The sequence below is a fragment of the Zophobas morio genome, unplaced genomic scaffold, assembly GCF_036711695.1.
Source record: "Zophobas morio isolate AGI-343-1 ecotype UQ-CSIRO unplaced genomic scaffold, CSIRO_AGI_Zmor_V1 ptg000207l, whole genome shotgun sequence".
Taxonomy (NCBI): domain Eukaryota; kingdom Metazoa; phylum Arthropoda; class Insecta; order Coleoptera; family Tenebrionidae; genus Zophobas; species Zophobas morio.
Window position 1 is genome coordinate 190,896 of NW_026972311.1, and position 9,899 is coordinate 200,794.

The 9,899-nt window shown below is 28.9% G+C and overlaps 2 long non-coding RNA genes across 2 annotated transcripts; both read right to left on the reverse strand.

Moving 5' to 3' along the window:
• Positions 1-434: 434 nt before the first annotated feature.
• On the reverse strand, positions 435-5,220 carry LOC135146080 (uncharacterized). Its single transcript, XR_010283666.1, has 3 exons — positions 5,063-5,220; positions 1,773-1,882; positions 435-563 (listed from the first exon to the last, which is right to left on the reverse strand). It is a non-coding gene; the product is annotated as an uncharacterized LOC135146080 (long non-coding RNA).
• Positions 5,221-5,682: 462 nt separating this feature from the next.
• LOC135146081 (uncharacterized) lies at positions 5,683-6,150 on the reverse strand. The gene is made up of 3 exons (XR_010283667.1): positions 6,064-6,150; positions 5,845-5,959; positions 5,683-5,759 (listed from the first exon to the last, which is right to left on the reverse strand). It is a non-coding gene; the product is annotated as an uncharacterized LOC135146081 (long non-coding RNA).
• Positions 6,151-9,899: the final 3,749 nt, after the last annotated feature.

Genomic DNA, 9,899 nt, shown 5'->3' on the forward strand with positions numbered 1-9,899 from the left:
GCCAGGTAAAATTGATATCACTGCAACCATTTTATTATTTTCGTACTAAGAAATAACGCTAGTTTTCTAGGGACTCCAAATCTTTTTTTTCGGCCTAGAAAGATCAGTGTATTTCTCTTATGTGTTACATCTTTAGCATATTACTGAATAATGACACTAATCAAAAGTGTCGTACTTTAGCAAGTAGTATTAGCCTCTTACAATATTTCTTTAGTAAGTACTAGTGCATGAAAACAAAAAATATAATTAAAGATGTTACCTAATCTACTTAAAATAATAAGTATAATTTGTTGCATCCGTAGAAACTTTTTTATTACAAATTTAATAGTTTATTCCGTATAATATCATAGAGGAAAATATGATTTGTTTTACCAAGCTATGTTAAACTTAAATAAAAAGAAACAGTTGATTCATCTTCGAAGTTTTTACATGAATGTACAGCATGAGTTAGTTTTTCGTGCGGTTTTGTAAAAAACTTTTGATTGAACGCTTAAATCATTAGATCTCTCAACTATGTTTTCAAGTTTTTCTCCTCTTTCTAGAACGGATTCAATAGTTTTATGCTAAAAATTGTTAAATAGGTCAAAAAATTTTAACAAGGTAAATTTTCACAGTAAAAATAAGGTTTTGCGAGTATGAAAAAAATATTATAGAATACATAAGTAAAATAGGAAGGAAAACTCAAAGTTGCTTGTTGAAATAAAAGTTGGGTAGTTTAACTACAATCAGAATTTTAACTGGAAAATTGTAATATTAAGGAATTATATAAGAAAATACAATATATATTACATTTTCATGAGTAAAAGATTTAGAGCAAAATAAGATCAGCTCTTCAAACAATAAGAAATAATAAAAAGTAAAAGCTTTATAAGGGAAAAGAGTGGAAGGTTAAAATTTGCTTAAAAACGGTTAAGATAAGATTACTTTTTCTAAATTTTAATTAAAATGACTAAATATATAAATCATTGAAAAAAATAATAATTTCTGCTAAAAAAAACCACTAGTTTTATAAAAATGTTTGCTTATCAAACGAAGCTAAAAAACTAACTTCAGATTAAATCTACAAAAAAAAAATTCGTTCCGCCTCAGCAAAAAACTAGCAATCTTAATTTTGAACGTATTTTTTTTTAACCATAACTGGTAAAGAAAGTGAATGTCACTTCACTATACGAAATTTTGCTCATAGTTTTATATTTCATGGTTTGAATAAAACTTTTTCGAACTGATTGATTCCTTTATAGTAGTCTTAAAACGTTGAATTAGTGCTAGAAACTAAAGATTTTGAACTGCACTGTAAATGAAATTCCTTACAACTCATAAAGGCTATGCTTTTTTATTTTTATTTTTAATTTTTATAGTACATTTTATAATTATTACTCCATGAAAAATAATAATCCCGAAAAAATTACTCGTGAGTCATGTGAAATATTTACTACAGCAAAATTTTATAGTGAAAAGCAAAAAAAACCATAATTTCCAAAACCCAAATTGCGAGTCCTGTTGTCTAGAAGAATACCATCGTTTAATTCAAAAAATAAATTTTTATTAATTTATCTAAATTATATATTTCATAAAAGATTATACTTTTTAATGTTTAATATTTATATATATTATACTAATTTTATTATAATATATAATATTTTATTGGAGAAAATAACGTTCAAACTTCTTATAATCTCTTATATATATAAATATACTTTTTTACTAAAATAAGTAACATTTTATAATAATAAACTTGAAAGAAAAAATATTCAGATTTTTATTTTCCTTACCAGAGTAACTTTAGTTTCTTCCAAATCTTTCTGAATGGCCAAAAGCTTATCGGCATTAACTGGATCCTCATACTTAAAAAGTTGAGTTTCCAGTTCAGGAAACGATAATGCTTTTATATTGTAAAAAAATGTTACTATTGAAGTCTTTATTATAAATTCAACAATTGCTATATAAAATTTTAGTTGATTTTATATTATTATTTTTTACTAAAGAATATTATTAAATTTCAATTATTTCTAAGTTTTTATACAAACTTAAACGTATTTTTAAATATTTTTCTGTAAGTTCAGTATTATATTATTGCATTCTTTCATTACAAAAATGCATCTTAAGAACATTTTGATGTAAAACTTTTTTTATATAAAAATTAATTCAATTTTAATTCCTGAATACTTTTAATTATTAAGTCTTTATAAATCCATAATATTTTTAATAGGCACAATACGTTTAAAAAAAAAATTCAAGTGTGATTATGAATATCTTTATTATACTTTATAACAATTATTTAAAACGTTTATAAAATTAGTTTCTTATGAGATTAAAGTAGATTAAACTTCGTACAACCAATTTTTTTATAAATTTTTAAAATTAATCTTTTTTACGTTAAAGTAAATTCTTAATCACTTTGATGTAAATATAAGTTTATACAAATTCAAAAAAAAATTCAAAGATTAAATTTTACAAATCCTTACAATTAAAAGAATATTATATTTTTTATAAAAAACATTTTTAAGAAATTTCTGTTTTTTTTTAAAAAATACACAAGTATTTTTAAAAATTGTTTTAAATTTAAAAAGTACTTATACAAATTCCATAGAAAAAATTACTGTAAACTTTTATTATTTACATAAGTTTCTTATTATAAACTCTTAAATCTTTTAAAATTTTTGTTACAATTAAGATATAAACGTATAATAATTGTAGTTCGATTTATGTTTACTATTTTTCAATACTTTTTAATAAAATAATTATTATAATTTAAAATATTTTCTTTATAATTATTAAATTTTGTTACGTCTAATAACTTTTCAATAAATTTTCTTTGCTTATCAAAATATTTACCGTATTTTTATTCTTCCAAATTACCAGTAAATAATTTATTTAATTTTTCTTGATGGATTTAACTTTTTTTTAATATATATATTAAAATGATAATATTATTAAAGAAAAATAAAATTATTAGGCTTCTACAAAACTTTACATTTTCTTGTAATATTATTCGTTACTAAATATTATTCAAACCTCCCAATTAATTTTTACAAAATTTATGAATCCCATATTACAACTAATTTAATAAAAAACACCAAAACTATACATTTTAATTAATTCAAAACTTCTTTATAGAAAGTTTTTAAGTAAATAGCTGTAAATAAAGTTAAATAAGAATTAAAAAAGGGTTACAAACTCTAGTTTTTATCAATTTTATTTTTCATAAATATATAAAACTTTTGTATTATATTATAATATTAAGTTAATAGCTTACTATTAGGTTTTTAATTTAGCGCATCTCCATAATATTTATTATTAAATATGCAATAGATAATAATATTTGCTCTTATAAAGTGGTATGAAAAAATTTAACCTCTTACAATGGAAATTAGTTTGCTTAAATTTTTTAAAAAAACAGTCAATAGTAAACGGGATATTTATAATACACCAATAATATTTATTATAACAATTCTTTCTGTATATTAAAAAATACTTAAGTAATCATTTATTTATTTATTTTTAGATTAAATGAAATGAAACAATTTTATTATTATTGTTTTTTATTATAATTATTTACTTTTTTTGTTTAATATTTCTGAATCAATATTTTTGTAATAAATTTTTTTTAAATTTTTTACCTTAAATTTTTTAAAAAAAACATTAAATTCTATAAAACCTTTTGAAAGTTCCCTATTGGTAGAGTTAAAAGAATTACAACCAATACTAACAAAAATGCTAGTAACTCATGTGTTTATATAAACCACGTGGTTGCAGTAACACAGTATATTACCGACCTTTTTCAATCTTTTATTTTTTCACTAATAAAAAAAGTAGTTTTTCCTTTAAAAATGCAAAGAAGCCTTTTGAATATAAAACTATTAGCAGGAAGACGCACGTATCTTTCATAGAACAATTTTTATTACACACGAAAACAAAATATATTGAAAACCCATCAATTCAGCATTTTCTTTTATTATACCTTTTAAAGACTTCAATAATAGTATTGTAGTTGAAAATTTCTTATAAATTAGTAATTGTTATATTATCAAAAAAATAATCCTCTCTTATTGGCTCATAGTTACTACACAGACAAACTTGAATAATAAGTAACCAATGTCTTTAAAAAAAAAAATTTAAAAATAACATAAATATATTAAATTACGCTTCCTCTGCGTTCATCAACCAATCAGAAATTGTATAAAAATATGAAATTGTTATGATCCATTAATTTTATTTTGATAATGCTTGTATAAAAAAAAATTTATACGCAACTTTTACTGCTGTGTTTCTCTAACAGTAAAAAATTAAAATTAAAAACAAATAAAACCTTCTCAACGTTTATTTAATTTTTTAATGAAATTGGATCTGACATGATAATTATTTTTTTTATAATAAAATTTTTTTATATACTACAGAATTAAGAATTTTATTGGTTCTAGTTTCAACTTTGAAAAACCAATCAAAAATCTGTTTTAAAGTCGTCAATGTACCAGTAATAACCACTTTTTTTATTATAAACCATTTTGTGTTATAGCATTTTTTATATTATGATAATGAAAATTAAAAAATTAAAAAAATTTTTTAAAAATCTAAAAAAAATTATTACTGCTACTCCTTAAAAAATAAATTGTGGAAAGCACTACTTTTTATAAACTTTAAGAAAATTATTGTTACACTAAAAAAATATTCTCTTTATATTAAAAAAAAAATTTTAAATAAAATTAATTATGACGAATTGCTCAATCCTGCTAGCAATTTACAGTCAACCTTTAATCTATTAGAAACTAATTTAAATAAAAGTTTTGGTTTACTAAGTGTATAATTTCACGGTAATAATATTAAACTACTAAAATATTATTAACTTAGATCATAATTAAGAAAGTATTTTAAATTGATTAATCTAAAGGCCACTTCAGCAAATTATATTTATAAAAATTTGAACAATTCCAGAGTTAAAAGTACACAAAACTTTTCCTTATTTCTTTTATCTATAAAGTTAAAACAAAAGGTGATCATTACTTCCCGTCAACCCCATTATTATTGTAGTAAATTCTAAATAAAATAGAAAAACTATATTTACTTTTTGACTGGCAACTTTCCCACACGTTTTTTGGAAATCGACTACTAAATTGATCAAGTAAATCGTGCATCAACGAGAAGATGACTCGTGAAGGGTAATTGCGTTCTGTAGTAGCCACAATACTTAAATTATCGTAGCGTGTATAAACATGGCACATTCCTCCATACTCTTAAAAATAATAATTTAAAAAAAATAAATCAAAAGGGTATACGAATAATAGGATTAAATAATTTCATAGTAATTTAAATGTAACTTTTATGAAAATATAAATTGGTAATATTTATTATATATTTTTGAAGCGCAACAACTATTGTATTACAATAAAAATATTATAATTATAATTTAATTTCTTTATTCACTCTAACAAACTCAAGTTGTTTTAGAAATATTACATTCGTCGTTTATAATAAGTCTAACAGAACAGTTTATAAATTATTAAAAAATAGTAGAAAAAAGAATATATAATAAGGGTAATTTAAATTTACTAAAAAAATACAAACTAAAAAGATAGAGAAATTAGCCGCTAACTAGTTAGCAATTACGGACGATAACAATTCATTGTTCTTTACATAGACATAACTAAAAAATATAAGTAAAAGAAGATTTTCAAAAACCTTCTTCCTCTACAGAATGATGAGCGCCTGGCGCTAAACGCATACATAAAGTTATTGCAAAAAATTGGATAAATTCGCGAACTCTATATAAGTAAATAAATAAAGGACACAATATTTTTAAATAAAAAAGCTAGTGAATTCCTCATATTCTTTTTTACAATAAATTACGTGGATCTTTGAAAATATCCAAAACTTGACAAGTTTTCAGCGGTGACTAAAAGTTTAGCCTCATCTCTCGCTTTATAAAGGATGACGATCCCATAAATGTGCATTTCTTTTCTTACTATAACAAGTTAAGTCATTTAACTTTTAATGGTAAAAAATCATTATAACAAGAAAGCAACGACGATTTAAATGTCCTTTTGATGATATATGAGGAATTTTTACTTTGAATTAATGACTTGCCAACAGAGAAGCTACCACCCACCTACAAAGGGCGCAGGAAACAACTCTTGACCTCTAATAAACTTTTTAAAAACACTGCTGGAATTTCTATAATGTAATATTATGACGAACTATTAGAAAAAGGTTAGAGGTTTTGCCACACCAGGTCAAGTATTGGGAAAAGAAGCTTCTCCGCTTCCTGCTTAGGTACTATCACAGTTGTTTTAAGAAAACATAATCACTAACTGCAAGTTAAGTAAGTAATAAAAATTCTTTATTCGCTACTGCTTAAAATTCTCAACGGCAGTAGCATCTCCTTAGTCTCAATGCTTGCTTGTGAATAGTACAATTATATCTGATAACCCCCATGGAACTTTGGCTATTTTAGCTTATTTTACTGTATTTCCACCTAACCTCTTTAACGCCGCTTAACAATATTTTAACTTGTAATACTTTTAAATTTACACTAAACTGAAAAAATTATCACATATCATAGTGAAAAAATAACTATATTAACTAAAGATTAAAGAAACTTGATGGCATCTTTTATAAACCTTCTTACCCAATTTTAAAGGTTTTCTAATAACTTATAAAGCTAGGTTTAGTAAAAAAGATGAGGCATACTAATGTCTTTAGAAATTGTCCGCTGTTTAAACTTAACACACTTAATATGTGTATAAATTAAGGTAATAACTAAAAATATATAAAGCTATTACGATGGACGAGCAGTAGTATACTCAAAATTGGTGTCTGGTTTGCATCCCTTTTTTTGCCTTATTTGGGTATTTATTAATATATTTTTCAATAAATTTTTTTAAGCTCGGTCGAGTCATTGAGCTTCAAATTCTCATGCTTCCGAGCAGGAGTAGTCAGATAGTTTAATGATTTAGTCAAAAATTTAAAAACTTTCAAGATGTAAAACTGTTTGCAGTACGTAATGCGGACGGAGACAGCGAAAGTTGACATGACCAATAAGTAAGCTCGTTTTCCTTAAGGAGTCGTTCGTATACACGAAAGTAGTGCATCTTAAATTAGTACACAACACTCTATTGTCTAGATGTAGAGAATTCAATAAATACCAAGCTAATAAATTTCAAAATAATATGAAGTTGAGAATACTCCATAAATCATTAATATCAGCAAAAATTCATAAATTTTATGTATTAAAGCGATGCAAACCTGAAATAAAGACACCGACGAGGGAGGATTGTTATCCTAAACCCCAGTACCCAACGCACCTGGCGAAGACAGGAGTTTAGAGGCATTAGATATCGCCGTTTTGAAAAATAATCATATTTTAATGGCAATTTATGAACTCTAAAAAAACCATGACAATCTGTTAGTCCTTCTTCATTTGGGCGACGAAAAAGAGTTATTAAAGACATATACTAGAATTTTACGGACTGGGCTCAATTCTCCGAGACTCATGATAGAACCTTTACAACATTTCTTGCCTTAAAACAGGACGCCCGCCCTATTTGACGCTGCTATTACTAAAATCGAGGGCGCTTTGACCATGGCGTACCACAACAGCACGACAACAGGGCAAGCTGTGTTCCGCTCAGAATACTTGCCAAATAATATGAAGGTCCTTACTTACGAGCGTCGACGCTTAATACGAGTAGCACGGTGTCACAACACACTGAAGGTTAATTAGCTGTTAATAGAGTACACCTACACAATAAATAAGAGCTGTTGGCGCACCACAATTGGTTGTGGACCAAAAAGTTAAATAATATACCAGATGATAACGGTAAGGGTCGCGCCTTTTTCTGTAAGTCTATTAGGGAATACAAAAAACCGAGCGCGTTTACCATTACCCACTATGCGAGACGGCAATTTTGTGGAGGAAAAGGGGGCTGACAAAGAGATACTATTCGCTGTTCACCTCACTACTCAGAGTGTAGCCTCTCCTACACATTTTATGGCTGATAAAATGATTTAAAATCAAACTTCCTTGCTGTGGCCAGGGAGCAGTTTGAGCCAATCATTATAGTCGAAAGCGTAGATATTATCAACGCTTTACCGAGACCAGTGGCTCCTGGCCCCGATGGGATCATCAACGTGATATTAAAAGCAATTACCAATGGTGGCAGTAGAACATCTAATGCTGTCTCATCAACTCTACGATGGCCCTCAGCACCTTCCCATTAGCGCTAAAATATAGCAACTGTTGCGAGGCTCCCAAAGATACCACGACCAGCATCAACGCCTGGCAAATACAGGCCTATCAGCCTCATGTTAGCCGTTGGCAAAGTACCTAAGGCGGTCATGGTGCACCACTTATAAGCACTGGTTGACGCAAGCCACGCACTGCCTGAGTTCCACCACTCAACAACTTCTTCGCTTGACGGAGTGGACGACCCCGCACCTTTAATTTAAAGAAGACCCACTGGTGCTGTCTTTCTTGGTGTCGAAAAGCGTTTGACTGAGTCTGGCACAAGGGTTTGCTTCACAAATTGCGCGGCGTAGCCCTTCCCACTTCTTTTTAACGTGAGCATATCCTACCCAAAGGACCGCGTCTTTGATTACGTGTGGACGGTGCGCGCATACCCCCGAGTCCACTAACAGCAGCCGGAGCCCCACAAGGAATAGCTTATAGCACTCCTTTTCATTGCACGTTAAGTACGCGACGTGCAAACAGCCTGACGAACCCCACTCGCGGATTGCCTTAGATTGACTAACGACACAGCGATTTACTCCTCGTCAGAGTCTCCTGCCTTATTGTGCCAGCGTTTTGCACTACCACCTACCGACGCTTGCCAACTGGTGTCGTCGTTGAAAAATTACCATTAATGCAAAATAGGGCAAAGCGCTTTTTATTACATGTTAGCACACTGCACTACTACCACCCCTCTGACCTTTGAAAACAAGGTAATGTTCTTTGGCATCCTCAGGCGAAAATACCTGGAAGTCCTTATTAACTAAGCTCTCGTGTCGGCCGCATGTATACACTATATCGCATCGAAGGTCAAGGCGCTAGTTTAAACTGTATACCCTTTACGTAGGACCTGAAGAAAAAAAAAAAACTCTCGTTGCACAACAAACGACGCTTGTATTTGACTGCGACTGATCTTAGGACCTACGCTCTACCGGAAAAAGTCTCTTTGCTTCTAGTGAGAGAAAACAAGCTTCTAACGCTTTATGACAGGCGCATCATGGTTTGCCCGAAACCATACCTTACCTCAAGCCCCATCCCGATTGAACCTGTTGGTAAGGTATTTGAAAACGCAATGCTGGCGCCATCTACGATCGGCTCAATCAGCACACCAATCGATTATTGGCAGATGAGGTCAGGTCATTTGCGAAATTTTGGGAACATGCACCCTATCGCCAACCGCGCAATAGGCTCTAAATATATTATATGGGCTAGGACCAAAGGTTTTATTAAAAGAAAAATAAGTATATAATGTGTGTGATCGCTTTACCACAAGCTTAAAGCTAAATTGTACGCTACCAACCCTGTTGAGAGCTCGTAAATTCGATCTTCTTTTTGACGATCCAATCGAGTAGTACCAAAAATTATCATCAATAAAATAAAATAATAATAAAAAATGAAGTCAACACCTATTCTTTACCTCTCTGTGTCATTCAGTCAAAGTCTTTTTGCCTTCAAACCGTGGTGCTTCCGACATGACGTGCAGCAATTTTTTTTAGCGAAGAGGATTGCTAGCGAGTCAAAAGTTCACGCAAAAAGAGGCGTCTTTTATAATTAACCGATTGATAATTTGCTGTAACCGCTTGTCGCGCGACGAGAGCTCACTCTTATCATTACAGTAGAAAGCATAGCGATTAAGATCAAGGGTTATTTTTCAAAATAAAGCGTCAGGAAGTAACAA